The following is a 17,074-nucleotide window of genomic DNA, read 5'->3' as shown; positions in this document are numbered from 1 at the left end:
TTCTAAGTGGGAGCAGCTGTGTTTGAAAGGCCTGTTTCTGCCTGGGGCCTCTCTGTCTGGCTCCCTGGCCTGACCAGCTCAGACCTCCTGGGGCCGAGTCCCCACCCCCCCGCCCCCGCCCCCGCCTCCTGTGCTCCGGCCCTGCCCTCCAGGCTTACCCAGGCTTCAGGGACTCAGTTCGCTTGGATCCTGTGCGGGGACCTGTCAGCTCCAGGCAGCTGCCTCTCCTCCGCCCTATGCTTTGTTACCCGCACATTCAATCCTTCCCGGGGTGGTGGGGTAGCCATGGGCTTTGGAGACAGAGAGACAGACTCTCCCGGGACTCTTCCTCTTGGAAGCGAGGCCCCATGGAGAGCCACTCAGGCCACAGCCAGCAGCTACCACCCAGCCCGGCGTGAAGAAGCCTTCGGGAGACTCGAGCCCCAGCCCCCGAGCACCAGGCTAAAGCCAACAGGAGCAGAGATGAGTGGTCTGTGCCGGCCCTGCCAGATTGCACTTTCAGGCACACGAGAAGTGCTGCTGTTTCAGGTTGTGGGGTAGTTTGTCACACAGCAATTGAGGGTGGCTTCATCTGTGGAGGGTCACACAGACAGCGAGCAGAGTTGTGGAAGCCTGGCCTGGGGCCTGTGCCACGTGTACTGCCTGGTCTGTGTCCCCTACGCTGAAGCAGTCCCTAGAGACCCAAGCTGGGCTGGCCACGGAAGGGGTGAGGTGGGGTCTGAAGAAAGGTCGGCGCCCAGAGGCTCAGTGCTTCTAGGTTCATGACCTGAGGGTGTCCACGGAGGGGACTGCCTGCCAGAGCCACCGCCCAGGTGCCACGTGGGCTCCTCCCACCCCAGGGAGTTCAGGGCCTTGACCACTTCACCTCTGGGGACCTTCCCCTCCGCCGCAGTTGCACCCTAGACCTTATATCTCCGGGACCTGGGAGGCATGAGGCCCACAAGCACCATCTCTCTCCACCTCATCTTCCTCCTCTCCCACCAAACTCACTCTGAAGCCTACCCACGACCTCCGACCCCTCCACTCTGTCTCTTCAGGCCACAGTCGAGGGGGGCCGCCTGCTGACCCACCACCTGATCCTGGGCCGCACACTGGGCCAGGCTGAGTCTCAGTTTCCTCACCTGTGCAGAGGGGAGGACGATCCCCATTTGCTGGTTCTCCTCAGGATTAAGGATGATAATAACTACACAGTAGCACCTGTGTACTTCTAGGAGGGCCACAGGGAAAGGTCCTGCAGCAGGAAGCTCTCTAAGTGGGAGCAGCTGTGTCAGAGGCCACTTCGCATTTGAAAGGCCTATTTCTGCCTGGGGCCTCTCTGTCTGGCTCCCTGGCCTGTCTGACCAGCTCAGACCTCATGGGGCCAATCCCTCCAACCTCCTCTGCTCCAGCCCTGCTCTCCAGGCTTACCCAGGCTTCAGGGATGGTGGTGTGGTCTGGGCCGGTGACATGGGCCACCACTGGAACCCGTGGCCACCCACGGTGTGTGATGGTGCCTGTTGCCAGGCAACAGGCCTCAGCTCAGTCCCTGTGCCCGGGGGTCAGCTGCCCACCAGCTGTCCTGTTATTTCTGGGCTGTGGGGCTGCCAGTGTTCTCCTAGATTTCCCTCCTCCATCAAGCCTGGGAGGGAGGAGGGGGCAGGCTGTGCTCTGGGGACTCCTTAATTTGCCATGCTTCTTGACAGGCAAATCCAGGTGGGGGGCTGGGGAGTGAGGAGTCCCATCATGTTTGGGGCCCAGCGAAGGGAAGGAGCTCGCCAAGACACAGAGCAAGTCAGTGGTGGAGCGTGGGCTCTAGAACACAGATCTATCTCCTAAATTCCATCCCCACTGGAGAGATGATGCAGATGGTTCAGAGATGTCAAGTGACCAACCCAAGATCACACAGCAAGAGCAAAACGAGGATTCCTGCTGCCCCTGTCTGCTCCAAGACATTATTTATGTACCTTGTGGTTTGCAGGTGGGACTGCTAGGCACCTCAGGTGTCTGCAGAAGTGTCTCGGGGCCTCAGAGGGGAGGTGACAGAGAAGCTGACTCACAAGTCAAACTCCTCCCCCACTTTCATCCATTTTATTTGGGTCTCACAGGAACACAGGAAGGCTAAAATTTTTGAAAAACTGCTGACTGATTCAGCACCTTAATCCCATCGATGTGAAAAGCAAGGCTCACAGAGGGGAAGGGGTTTGCCTGAGGAGCACAGCAAGGACCAGGAGCCAGGGTTCCTGAGTCCCCAGCCAGGAGCTTCCCAGGGGCAGGGGATGGGAAATGACACGGATGGAATACAGAGAGGCTTTCTATACACCAGGCAGCAGCTAAGACGCTAAGTACTCTCTTTACACCAGTACATGAACATTTTCCTTTACCCCATCACGTTACCTAAGCAGCACCCTGTTCATTTCTTTCCCGTTCGTCTTGGTATTTGGTGTCCTCAGGAATCCTCATGTTATTTATCGGATCACTTGTTCAGTGCCAGCCTCCCCACAACCAGAAGGTGCGCCCTGGGGGGCAGGGACGAGGTCCATCTCCCTGTACAATGCTCGGTTCAGTCCCAGAAATGATGAAGCCAAGTCTTCACAACACCCCAAGCTGGGACATTTGTCGTTTGGGGTCACCCAGTATCCATCCTCTCCTTCCTAGCAGAACCTCGATTTCCTTTGCGGGAATTACCTTTCCCACATTGTGTGGAATCCTCGTGATTTGACAAATCACGTAAGATAATTTCTGTAGTTCTCCCGTCCCTCTGCAGAATCTAATAAAAATAATACCAACCAGCATTTATTGAGTGCTCTCTGAATGCCAGGTTCTGTCCTAAGTGGTTTGCACATATCACTTTATTTTATGTTTGCAGTAAACCCAGAACACTGAGGCAGCTCCCAGCGCATTTACACGGGGCCAAAACGGGCTCAAAGATTAATTTGCTTGACCGCAGCAGCCTGGGATTTGAGCTCAGATAGGCTGTCTCCGAAGGTTTCACACTTTCTCATTGCCCTGTGGGTGTCTTTTCCTCAGGCCCTGCTTCTTCCCTGCTTCATGGTACAGCCGAGGTGGGACATGTGACCGTGTATAGGGCCTTTGACTTCTGAGCAGATGATGCAAGGACGAAGGCTTTGGTGGAATGGCCCCTCCCACAGGCAGGGCCCTGACAGTCTGGTAGCTACTATTCTGGTTCCTGCCTGATTCCAAGCCTGGTTTTCCAGGTTTCACTGCAATTCTGTGATCTCCAATAATCTCTCAATAAATTCCCTTTTTACCCAAGTACCAAAGAACCTAACACATACAAGACCAAGAGGTGATATATCAGTTTGCTGCTGTTGTGGAGCAAGACAGTCCCCCCAAATTTAGTGGATTAAAACAAGTATTTATTTCTCACAATCCTGTGGGTCTACTGTAGAGTTCTGATCTGAACCAGCTCCTCAGAGCTAGATGGTCTAGGATGGCCTTCATCACCTGTCTGGCCATTGACGGGTTGGTTGGTCTGGGACCTCAGCTGGGGTAGCTGGGCTCTGTCTACTCCAGCAGGCTAGCTCAGGCTCTTCAACGGGTGGCCTCAGAGCCTCAAAGAGCAGCACGTGCTTTGAAACCTCTGCTTGTGTTGCATTTGCAACTGTCCCGTTGGCCATAGCAAGTCACGTGGCCATGCCCGGAGTCAGGGTGAAGGGGAACCACCAAAGAGCACGGACAGAGGGAGGGGCACCGTGTGGCCATTCTTACCATCCACTGCCGGCAGCGATTGTTAGTGGTGATGATCACCATTGTCCAGACAAGGAAACCGAGGCACAGAGAGGGAGAGTAACGCCTAGCAGCCCTGGGTAGAGGCAGAGCAAGGATTTCCCAACCGCCTGGAATCTCTCGCCTCGATCCACTGGTTAAAGCAGAGCCTGATTTTTCTCTCTGATGTGAAACAAGCTGATACGATAATCCTCCTTGCAATAAGGAAAAGCCATAGTGAAACACTTGTTGTGTAAAATTAACGGGCTTCCCTGGTGGCACAGTGATTGAGAGTCCGCCTGCCAATGCAGGGCACATGGGTTCGTGCCCCGGTCCGGGAAGATCCCACATGCCGCGGAGCGGCTGGGCCCGTGAGCCATGGCCGCTGAGCCTGCGCGTCCGGAGCCTGTGCTCCGCAACGGGAGAGGCCACAACAGTGAGAGGCCTGCATACCGCAAAAAAAAAAAAAAAAAAAAAAAATTAGCGAGTCTCATTTCCTGTGTGGAGAGCTGACCTGGGATAACTGTCTTTATGCACAGGAAAATACAAAAAGGACCTGAGAGCGCTTTCCAGGGCCCAGAAAATTCGCCTTCTTTAAAAAATCAATTACCTATTCCCACTTCAGAGAAAACACTTCACACACGCATTTTACATTCTAAGTAGAACCCAGCTCTCCCAGCTGAAACCTACCTGAAAATTCTTTTCAGGGACCGAGTGGTCAGACAGAGGCCCTCAATTATCTCAGCTATTGATGTTTCAGGTGGCGAAACGCAGTGGTCCTCTCAACAATGAACTGCTTTTACCATCCAGAAGAAAACCCCAAATTGTAAAATAAGCCTTGGATTTGGTTTCCCCTCCCCCTGCCTGGTCCGCTGCCCCCTGGGGTTTCCTGCCCCCTTCCCCCTCCCCCTCCCTCTCTGCACACTTACTGGTCTTCTGGCTCTGCATGAGCTCTGGCATCAGACAGACCCAAGTCCAATCCCTGTTCTACCTCTTTCCAATCGTTTGAAATTGGCTAATGACTTAACAGCTCTTGACCTTGGTTTCCTCATCTGTAAAATGGGCACAATAAGAGTGAATCACAGAGTCAGGGACAACAGTGTCCTAACAAGCCATTCCAGGTGGCAGTACCCTGTACAGAGGCAAGGATGAGCGAGCGATGTCTATCAAGCACTTTCTGTGGCCTCAGCCTCCCTCAGTCCTGACTGCAGCCAAGGGTAGGCTTAGGCTCTGGAGCAGGACTGCCTGGGTTCAAACCCCGGCTCTACCACTTACCAGCTGGCTGACTTTAGGCAAGTCACTTCATTCTTTGTGCCTTGGTTTTCTCATCTGTACAGTGGGAGTGTCTGCCTCATAGAGCAGATGCACAAGGGAGCAAGTAAGCTATTACCTGGCAAGTGCTGAGGGCGACACTGTCTCCTCGCCCTTGGGGGTGGGAAGAAGAGGGTGGGTGAGGGAGGGCATTGCTTGTAACCTGGGCCTGTGGCTGCTGCAGCACCGGCCTCCCACTCATCCAGCCCCCCACTCGGAGCCTTGGCGCTTGCTTCCTCTCCCAAGCCACCGCCTGTCTCACCCCTCACTCCAGCCAGGCCTCTGCTCAAACAGCACCTCTTCAGGGAACCTGCCCTGCCACCCTGACCCCTCCGTCCCATTGCCCTGATTTCTCTCCTTCCCAGCACTCAACTGCCTGCTGCATACTTGTGTTTGTTTATGTATATCTGTCTCCCTGCACTGGGCTCTAAGTGCCAAGAAGGCAGAAGCGGGCGGGATGCGCTGATGATTCTGGGTCCCCAGCGGTCTGCGTGGGCCTGGCTCAGAGAGACCCCTCCGTGACCGTGACCCTCGCTCCATGACTGTGAGAGGGAGCCCGGCCCCTGACGTGCGTGCATGGTGCTGTAAGGTCAGTCACCAGTACCACTCCCTGGGGGCAGAAGAGGACGCTGAGGCTGGCAGAGCCCCTGCCCTGCCTGGGTCACGCTGTGGGCAGTGGAGGCCTGGGGCCTAGGCTGTGCCTCTCCTGGCAGCTCAGGCCATGAGTCCCAGCACAGGAAAGGTCAGGGAGCAGAAGGCAGAGTCTCAAGTGAGCACCTGCAGCCCAGGTGTGTGTGGGCAGGGGGACAGGCAGCCTCTCAGGGTCCCCACTGCCCGTTCGGGGACAGGGCCTCGGGCAACAGCGTCCGGGACATACCAGCACCCCAGCTCCTCCCAGGCCCTGGGCATCCGTGCAGCCTCCTTTCAGGGCCAGTGGGCACGGTGAATGGGCTGTGGGGCCTGTCAGGGCGATTAGGGAGCACAAAGCTGAAGAGTTGGCAGCTCAGGATGTGGCTGGGGAAGCTTCTCTGGGCAAACACATAATAAAGGCCCTGCCTGCCCCTCTCACCCTGCCGGGTGCCGGATTATGTAATTTGTTGATGCTGCAGGTGGCACCCACCCAACCCTCTGAGAACTCTGCCTACACCCAGGAGATGGGTCTCACCACCCCTGCCCGCCTAACACACATGTACATGCATGCACATACACACACACCACTGTCCAGAGGGAAGCAGGGACTGGCTTTGGCGTCAGTCACCCCAGAAGTTTCTCTCTCTTTTTTTAAAATGCAATCTGTCTTTTCCTTTCTTTCTTTCTTTTTTGTGGTACGCGGGCCTCTCACTGTTGTGGCCTCTTCTGTTGCGGAGCACAGTCTCCGGACACGCAGGCTCAGTGGCCATGGCTCACGGGCCCAGCCGCTCCACAGCATGTGGGATATTCCCGGACCGGGGCACGAACCCGTGTCCCCTGCATCGGTAGGCGGACTCTCAACCACTGCGCCACCAGGGAAGCCCCCTTCTTTCTTTCTTTTATAAAGCTGTTATTTATTTATTTATTTTTGGCTGCGTTGGGTCTTCATTGCTGTGCACAGACTTTCTCTAGTTGTGGCGAGTGGGGCTACTCTTCATTGCAGTGCACAGGCTTCTCATTGCGGTGGCTTCTCTTGCTGCAGAGCACGGGCCCTCAAGCGCGCGGGCTTCAGCTGTGGCTTGCGGGCTCTAGAGCACAGGCTCAGTAGTTGTGGTGCACGGGCTTAGTTGCTCCGCGGCATGTGGGATCTTCCCAGACCAGGGTTCGAACCCGTGTCCCCTACATTGTCAGGCGGATTCCCAACCACTGCGCCACCAGGGAAGTCCACTCCAGAAGTCTTTATTGAGCACCTACTATGTCGCAGGCACCCTTCTAGGTGCTGGGAATACAGCAGTGAAGGAACAGACAAGCCGACTGCCCTGGGGAAGTGGCATTCTTGTAGGACAGGAGGGCAAAATACACGACAGATGGATGGCAGGTGACATGGTGAGGTGCGCTCAGGACAAAGACAAGACAAAGCCAGCAAGGAGGAGGATGACAGGAGGGGAGGGAGGGCACTGGGAGCTGGCACAGGGGTGGGGAGGGCATTTCCAGAGAGCAACAAGTACAAAGCCCTGAGAGGGGCACAGCCCTGATGTGTGTCCTCAAAACAGCACAGACGCTGGTGGGGCTGGAGCAGCATGGGTGAGGCCAGGAGGAGAGAAGATGGGCAGGGAGGGGACAGCGGCAGACCCAGGGCCTGTGTGCCACGGTAGGACTTGAGTTGGCACACAGGATTTCTGAGGGTGAGCCGGGCTGAAGGCACACAGTTTCCTATCTACGAGCAGAGCTGGTGGCCTCTCACCACTTGAGGCTGTGGCAGGGGCTGGAGGGGACGTCCAAAGTCCCTGGGCTGCTTCTCCACACCTGCCCCCTCCCCCGAGATTTGCCCACGCTTTATTCTGAGCTCCCCCAGGGGCTCCAGGAGCAAGAGGAACTGGGCAGGAGGGGACAAGCGCCCTGCCCCCAGTGGCCCTGGCCGGACAGGCCAGGCAGGGCTGTGGCTGCTGAGAAGAGAAAGAAGCGCCCAGTACTGCCTGGTGGGCAAAGGTCTGAGTCCTAAGACAACTTGCCAAGCAACCCCTACCCGTTCTCCTCCAACTTTTAACTCCAACTCCAACTTTGCACCAACAGAAAAGTTAAGAAACATGCAATGAACACCCATATACCCTTCAGCTAGACTCACCAATTGTTAGTATTTGTCACAATGCACTCCCTCTCTCTCTCTCTCTCCCCCTCCCGTCCTTCTCTCTCTTCCTCCTTCCCTTCCTTCTCTCTCTCCCTGGAAGGACAGAGTGAGAGAGAGAGGGAAGGGGGGGGAGAGAGAGAGAGAGAGAGAGAGAGAGTATGGAGGTATAAAGGTAGAGCTATCATACTTCAGCACGTACCCATGTATCGCCCAGAAACAAGGGCATTCTTCTCTACAACAAAAACACCAAACACCAAAATAACCAATATGTTTCAAATTGTTACAATACATTGTTGCAATAAAATCAGCATATAGTCTATCATCTTATAGCCCATATTCTGAATTCCCCAAATGTCTTGATAATGTCCTTTATAGCTGTTTTCTTTGGACTTTATTTCAATCTCAGAGTCCATCAAGATTAGGAACATCACTTGCTTTAGTGCCTGACCTAGAATGAACCGTGTACACTGCACCACCCACACCACCTATTTTTCCTTTTATGACATCGACAGATTTAAAGAGACAGCCCCGTTGTCATGTTGAATGTCCCTCCATTTGGGCAAATCTGATTGTTTCCTCGTGATTAGATTAGATTTGGGTGGAACATTTTGGGCAATAACACTACAGAGGTGAGGTCGTGTCCTCCCCAGCACATTATATAAGGAGGGAGTCATGCCAGTTTGTCCTGTCATCAGTGATGTTAAATGTGATCATTTGATTAAAGTGGTTCCAGCAGATCTCTCCATTGTAAAGTTAATCTTTCCCTTTGTAAACAATTCATCTGTTTAATGAATGATGATATTTGAGACTGTGTGAGTATACTGTGCAAATTTTCCCCAAATTTTCACACAGTGATTTGAGCAGCTATTGATACCTTGCCTGAATCAATCATTGCATTGGTGGCTGCAATATGGGAATTTTCCTAATTCTATTACCCTTTCTACATTCTTCTGTAAAGAAAATTTTTCTCTCCCTCCCCTCCCTTTTTTTGTAAGATTACCACGCACTTATGGATTCTTTTATTATTATTACTATTCAATGTATTAAAAAGCCATTATCATCATTGTTCATTTTGATGTTCAAATTGTTCCAAGTTTGACCTGTGGGGGTCCCTTCAAGCTGACTCTTATGTCTCCCAACTTTTTAAAATAACAATTTTATTGAGGCATAGTTGACATATTTAAAGTGTGCAATTTAATAATTGTTTATGTGAATACATCCGGGAAACCATGTCCGTATTCAAGATAGTGAACACATCCATCACTCCCAAAAACCTCCTGGTGCGTTCCCATCCTCATTTCATAGTCCTCCCTCCAGCCCTTCACCATCCCCAGGCAACCACTGACCTGCTTTCAGTTACTATTGATTAGTTTGCATTTTCTAGAGCTTTATATATGAGAACTAAAACATTGCCTGCCATTTCAGTAAACAAAAGATGTTGTAGCCATCATGCCATCACATTACAGCTGCCCAGACGGTGAGCCCTGAGGGAACTCAGGATAGAGACAAACGGGGGCTGCCGACTGCCAAGCCCATCTAGCAGTCAGCCACTGCAGCCACCCTCACGTGCACCCTGAGGAAACTCAGGGTGAGAAAACACAGGAGGAATGATTTCAGTGAGCCCAGCCTCTTGCATCTTCCCATACATAGAAAATCACTAAATTCCTTAACTTGAGATGTCTGGTTTTCTTTTATTAACAGTAATCCTTTGATGTTCTGACTACCTGGTCTTTTGCTGTAAAAACTTCTGTATATCTGGCTTAACCCCCTTGCCTCTTTGGAACAGTTTTCTCAGCGTTATCTGAGATGCTGTGTCCTGGGTTTAAGTTCTCAGAAAGTCCGCCGAATAAAACATAACTCTCAACTTTCAGGTTGTGCATTTTTTTTCAGTTGACAGTATATACAGAATCACTTTTTTGTATTTTTTTTTTAATGTCTGGTTGCTTTTTTTTTTTTTAATAAATTTATTTTATTTATTTATTTTTGGCTGCGTTGGGTCTTCGTTGTTGCACACAGGCTTTCTCTAGTTGCGGCAAGCGGGAGCTGCTCTTCGTTGCGGTGCGCTGCCTTCTTATTGCTTCTCTCGTTGCGGAGCACGGGCTCTAGTCGCCCAGGCTTCAGTAGTTGTGGCACGTGGGCTCAGCAGTTGTGGCTCACAGGCTCTAGAGCACAGGCTTAGCAGTTGTGGCGCACAGGCTTAGTTTGCTCCGCAGCATGTGGGATCTTCCTGGACCAGGGTTCGAACCCCTGTCCCTTACATTGGCAGGCGGATTCTTAACCACTGAGCCACCAGGAAAGTCCCTATTTATTTTTCTTTTGGGTAAGTGCCTAGGAGTGGAATAGCTTGATCATATGGGAGTCATACGTTTAAGTTTTAAGAAACTATCAAAGTGTTTTCAGTGAGGTGATACCATTTTCCATTCCTTCCAGCAGTGTATAGGAGTTGCCGTTCCTCCACATACCCACCATGATTGCCATGGTCAGTGTTTTTAATTTTAGCCATTACATTAGGTGTGCAGTGATTATCTCATTGGGGTTTAATTTAATTTTTAAATTAATGACAAGTGATCTTGAGCATCTTTTCATGTACTATTTGCCATTTGTTTATTTTCTCTTGTTACATGTCTTTTCAAATATCTTGCCAAATTTTTTTTTTTTTTTTTTAATTTATTTTTTATTTTTGGCTGCGTTGGGTCTTTGTTGTTGTGCACAGGCTTTCTCTAGTTGCAGTGAGTGGGGGCTACTCTTCATTGCAGTGCGTGGGCTTCTCATTGCGGTGGCTTCTCTTGTTGCGGAGCATGGGCTCTAGGTGCACAGGCTTTAGTAGTTGCGGCTCGTGGGCTCTACAGCGCAGGCTCAGTAGTTGTGGCGCACGGGCTTAGTTGCTCTGCGCATGTGGGATCTTCCCAGACCAGGGCTCGAATCGGTGTCCCCTGCATTGGCAGGCAGATTCTTAAGCACTGCGCCACCAGGGAAGCCCATCTTGCCAAATTTTTATTGGATTGTTTGTTTTCTTATTGTTCAGTTTTGAGAGTTCTTTAAATATTCCAGATACAAGTCTTTTTTATTAAATATATGCTTTGTAAAGTTTTTTTCCCAGTCTGTGTCTTGTCTTCTCATTCTCTTAAGTGACTCTTGAAGTGCAGAAGTTTTATATTTTGATGTAGTTCAATCCGTTCATTTGTTCCTTTATGGACTGTGCTATTGGTGGCGTATTTAAGAGCTACTTGCCTAGCTAACACAAAGATTTTCCTATGTTTTCTTCCAGAAGTTTTATTGTTTCACATTTTACACTTAAGTCTATGATCCATTTCTTTCTTTTTTTTGGCCGCACAGCATGGCATGTGGGATCATAGTTCCTCGACCAGGGATTGCACCCGTGCCCCCTGCAGTGGAAGCGTGGATTCTTAACCGCTGGACCACCAGGGAAGTCCCTCTGTGGTCCACTTTGAGTTAAATTTTGTACACGGTTTGAGGCATAAATTGAATTAAAAAAAAATGTTTATCCAGTTGTTCCAGTACCATTTGTTAAAAATGCTATTCTTTTTCCATGGAATTGCCTTCATAACTTTGTCAAAAATCAGTTGGCCAAATACGTGTGGGTCTATTTTTGGACTCTATTCTGTTATATTGATATACACGTCTCTCTTTATGCCAATACAATACTGTTCTGATTACTGTAGCTTCATAATAATTCTTGAAATCAGATAATGTTAGCCTTCTAACTTAGTTCTTTTTAAAATCTGTTTTGACCATTTTAGGTCCTTTATATTTCCATATGAACTTTAAAATCAGCTTGTCCGTTTCTACAGAAAATCCTGCTGAGATTTTGATTGGAATTGCATTGAATCTATAAATCAATCTGGGGAAAATTGCCATCTTAATATTGAGTTCTCTGACCCATGAACAAATACAGCTGAGTCTCTTTATTCCCAGTAGCTATTGTCTATACAATCACCATGAACACCGAATTGGTGAATACTGAGCCATCGCTCCTAGGGAAAATACAGGGTTAGTTTCCTGTGAACCTCTAATCACAGTTTTGTCAACTGATCGATAAGTAAACTTGTTTTATGTGTGTTTCTGTTTAAAGGTATCTTTTGTCATATCTACTGTTGATTTATTCACATTGAATTCACAGCCAACAGCATTATAACTCAGGCCTGAACAAAGTTTATCTAACACAGGAGTTTTTGTTAAGGCACCTCCCAGACTTCTTGCACAAAAGAGCACCAGAGAGCACTTCAGCACTATGCTTGGGGGTCATTTTAAAATCACCAACAAAAAGGACAAATGTGAAAAACATAGTGCCAAATAGACTGGGAAAAGGACACTTACTAAGAGTCTGAAACAAGAAGACAGAGAGTCGGGGACCTCCCTGGTGGTGCAGTGGTTAAGAATCTGTCTGCCAATGCAGGGGACACAGGTTCGAGCCCTGGTCCGGGAAGATCCCACATGCCGCGGAGCAACTACGCCTGTGCACCACAACTACTGAGCCTGCACTCTAGAGCCCATGTGCCACAACTACTGAAGCCCGTGCGCCTAGAGCCTGTACTCCGCAACAAGAGAAGCCACCGCAATGAGAAGCCCTCGCACCGCAACGAAGAGTAGCCCCCACTCGCCGCAACTAGAGAAAGCCCGCGCAGCAACGAAGACACAACACAGCCAATAAATAAATAAATAAATTTATTTATTTAAAAAAAAAAAGAAGACAAGAGTGTCACTTTATTGACCTCAGCTGGGAACATGCGCGTTGTGCTGCCCTGGGTAGCCTGTGAATCTGTGGCAGCATTGCCATCACTGACTTGGGGTCGCAAATGAACTTTAGAGAGTAAGTGAATTCGCGAATGCGAGATCTACAAATGAGAATCGACTTTTTATATCTCTCCATTTGTAGGTTCTCTTTAATTTCTCTCAGCAGTGTTTTATAGTTTTCACTGTAAAAGTCTTTCATATGTTTTATCCCTAAGTAGTTCATTTTTTTTGATGATATTGTAAATGGCATTATTTTTTCTAATTCAATTCCCAATTTTTCATTGCTGGCATAGGGAAATACAATTGATTGTTGTATATTGATCTTGTATCCTGGAACCTTGCTAAACTCAATTAATTCTAGTAGCTTTTTTTTAGATTCTATTGGATTTTCTATATAAATGTCATGTGCTAATCAAGAGTTTTACTTCTTTCTAATCTCATGCTTTTTCTTTCTTTAGTTTTACTTCTTGCCTCTTTGCACTGGCTAGAAACTCCAGTATAGTGTTGAATGGTAAGAGTGGACATCCTTTCTTGTTCTGATCTTAGGGGGAAAGCATTCAGTCTTTTACCATTAAGTATGATGTTAGTGGTAGTTTTTTCACAAACGCCCAAGGAAGGACAAACTTGGAAGGGGTTTAGACCTTGTTGGAAAAGGTATAGTTCAGCCGCCAGATAGCAGAGAAATTTGATGATTTAGCCAGGGTGGAGCTGGTCTGGAATTCCTGAGCAAGCAATAGGCAACCCTCCAGTGTATACGTGTGGGTACAGCAGGCCTTTAGCCAGCAGTGTCTCGGGCACTGGGAGAATGGGCATGTGCGGGGCAGGTGGACTGCAGGCTAACCGGACCACACACACAGGTTTGCAGAGGGGACACTACTGGGTCTGTGAGATGCTCCAGGCCACAGGCAACTGCGTGCAGGCCACGAAGGAGCTGCAGTTTCAAGAGGGCTCTGGAAAAGTTATCACTGGGCCAAGGCTGCAAAGTTGCAGACGGATCGCATTCTGTTGCCCATGGCTAGGGTTGGAATCCACCGCAGACCTCCCGCCCTGAGCTGGAAATTGCAGGAAGCCTTTTCCTCCTGCCATGTCCTTCCAGAGTCTTCTACTGAGAGCTTAAATTCATGTTCACTTTAAAGAAGAAATGCGTAAAGGAATTCTGTTGCTAATCATACAGCATACATTGAAGGAGCATTTAGAACTGAGAGGCAATAATTAATACCTGACATAGGTGGGCAGAGCTCACTGTTTTAACCACCCTCCAAAGCTGGCTGGGGAGGGTATGTGAGGGTCTGAAGAAAGGGTGGAGCAGAGAGAAAGTGTCAAAGAAACTGCCCTGGGAAGTGAGTCTGGGGCCCTGAGAGCAGAGAACTGGCTGGCCTCTGAGGTGAAGGCAACTGGCTCAGCTCCGCAGGCATCCACAGCTAACCATCTTTTGTTCCCAGATTACTGTCCATCTGATGACTTGGGAAAACAAAGGACGGCTTTTCTGTGCTGGAATTGGGTGACCTCGTCCCCCAGAGTCCTGTCCACAGGCCTGGCTGCCTGTCCAGAACTATGGGACACAGACATGGACAGGCTGCATCCCACCAGAGACTGGCCCCAAGTCTCTTAGCCCCTTAGATCCATCTTGCCTGGACCAACGTTCTCAGGATATGTCCTCTGTGTGCCCCTCGCCTGACCCCCCACCTCTGCCTAGCTGCCTTCAGGACTGTCAGCTTGTGATGGGGGAATCAGGTCTAGATGTATTTCATCTATGAATCTGCAGCGCCCAGCAGAGTGGGTGCTCAGTGAATGCTCAAGGTGGCAGGAAGAAAGCGAAGTAGGTGTCGAGGAGCTCCGTGAGTCCATTGAAGAGATCACAGTGCTTTTATTCAGTGTTCAAAACACTTTATTGGTATTAGTTCATTGAACTCTCAGAATAATCTTGTGATGGTGTTTATCATCTTCTCCAACTTAGAGGTGAAGACAACGAAGCCCAGAGAGGTTAAATAAGTTGCCAAGGATCACACAGGAAGTGGCAGACCTGGGACTCTAACCAGGCACTGTATTTCAGACCCCACGCTCTTAATTGCCACAAAATACTGCCTCTTCACCCATCTCTTCTCTATCCTCAGCCTTAGAAGAGTGCTGACACATAGAGGCACTCGATACATATGTATTAACTAAATACCCAGCATCGGGTGGTTCCCCCGCTCGCGCCACACAGGTGGCCACTGTCCCAGCTCTGAATAAGGCACCCTGGATCTCTTCTGGCTAATTTGGTTATTTCCTTTCTTTTTGAGCCCAGGTCTGTAGCGCTGTTATTGATAATGGTAGTACCTAACCTTTATTAGAAGGAGCCATAGGCACACTCGCTACTTGCCTACCCAACACCCAGTCTCCCCTCAACCTTAGTGAGAGATCCACTGCCCCCTTGTGTCCCAGCCTCCTTGTGACCCAGTGCTAAGGTCTAGCCAGTGAGAGGTAAGTGGAAGGGTGGTGTGGGACTTCAGCGAAGTCCCCATAAAAGGAGAGGCAAGCTCTCTTCCTCCCTCCCTCCCTCTTTGCTATCACCTGGGATAAGGAGAAAATGCCTGAAACTCCAGCCGGCTTCCTGGACCGGGAGGCAACCTTAAAGGTGGAAGCCACTTGCTGAAGATGTTGGAGCAGGAAGCCAGAAGGAGACCCCTGATGACTCCATGGAATCAGCACCAGAGCCCTGGATTGCTACCTCACACTTCTTGTATGTGAGAGAGGAACTAACTTCCCTTTCGTGTCTCCTGTTTAGGCAGCCATACCGAAGCCTCACAGACACAGGTGCAGTTATTATCTCCATTTTACATATGAGGAAACTGAGTCCTTAAAGAGGTAGAGCCAGTTGGTGTGAACCAGGCAGTCTCACAGCGGGGAGTGTGTGCGGCTCCACTAACTACAGGAGCCTCCCAGCAGAGAGCGGCTGGGCTCTGCCAGCGTGGGAACCAGGAATGCGAGGGCTTTGGCAGTGGCCTTGGTCTGCTGGCTGGGGGAACTGCTCTCTGTGTTCTCACCACATTCGAGTTGTCTGAACCGGGGCCCTACAGCACTTTGGCAGGGGACCCAGACCATGGTTATTAAATTCCTCATATTTTGGTCTGCCCTCAAGGAACCAGTTGACCCAACAGAAGCGATTATTGGAGGCTTTTGCAAGAGGGAAGTGATTCCAGCCCCATGTGAAACATGATGGACGGCTGAAGTCCCCTGACAGGGAATTAGGATCTGAGAGCTGCAAAGATGATCTGTTTAGCATCTCTCAAAGTGGGCCTCAAAGCATTTTCCCAGAACACTAGTGTCAGGAGATGTTAATAGGCATTCAATGTGGAAGAAATGATGATCCAAGAAGCTTGAGAAACAGAACTCACTACAGTACCTCTCATAACCTTTACTGTACATTGGGACGTGGAGGGGAGCTTTCCTTAACAGTATTTGAACTTTGAGCCTCCCACTCTTTTTTTGAGGAGCACCTTAAAGGATGTTTTTCCTCTGTAAAAAGGATTATCAATATCATTTATGGCCAGTTTACTGCCTGTGAGGCACTACGCTATGGAATATACATGCACTATCATTAATACTCAGAAGAATCTACGAAGTGGGGTAATGGTATTATTGCCATCTCACAGGTGAGGAAACAGGCTCAGAGAGTCACAGGTCATGGTCACAGGGCTGTCAGCATAAAGCGGTAATCCCAGCCTCTGTCTGGCCCTGAGCCCACCATCCGACCCAGAGACGAGAGACCTTGCCACAACCCGCGGCTGGTTGGAGGCAGTGCTGGATCTGGATTCAGGCTTCTTGACTCCTGTTCCAATTGTTTTCTCATACTTTTCTGCTTCTAAATTTATGAACATATGTCAGGTGGTGGGTGATGTCCATCTCCCCGCATTGTCCTTCCCTCCCCCATACCCAGAGCTGCGGCCGAAAGACCAGCTAGAGATGAAGCAGAGCCTCTGGGCCTGGTTCTCCCCCATCACCCTACATGACCTCTTATTCACCCCTGTGGACGTGACACATGACCCAGGGCCACATCCCTGAGCTGGACCCATCAGTTCCAGGCCATGCTGTCTACCACAGGCCCAGCCGTAGACTGCTCTGGATGTGTGGTTTTTACATTTTGAAATGGTTGAAGAAAAATAATATTTTGTGATACTGTGGTGCCAGTCATATGAAATCCAAACTCCAGTGTCCACAACTAAAGTCTGATGGGCTCACAGCCACACTCACCTGCTTGCCTACTGTGCGTGGCTGCTCGCGTGGGAAAACGGCAGAGCTGGGCGGCGGCAACAGGGGCCCAGGGCCCGCGAAGCCCCGGGAATTAGAATCTGAGAGCTGAAGTGCTTACTTTTTGGCCCTTGACAGAAAAAGCTGGCGGATCCCTGTTCCAGATGAAAGAAATTAAAGCCCAGTAGTATCATCATCCACATCTGGTGATTCCTTCTCAAGTAGGTGGTTTCATTCCACTTCTCAGGGTTGGCAGGAATGAAATGGACTGTGACTAAACCTCAGGAACGGAGAAGAGTTGCAGGCCAGGCCAAG

The sequence above is a fragment of the Delphinus delphis genome, chromosome 15 (genome assembly GCF_949987515.2).
Source record: "Delphinus delphis chromosome 15, mDelDel1.2, whole genome shotgun sequence".
NCBI lineage: Eukaryota > Metazoa > Chordata > Mammalia > Artiodactyla > Delphinidae > Delphinus > Delphinus delphis.
The sequence above is the reverse complement of the archived record's forward strand: the minus strand, read 5'-3'. Positions refer to the sequence as shown.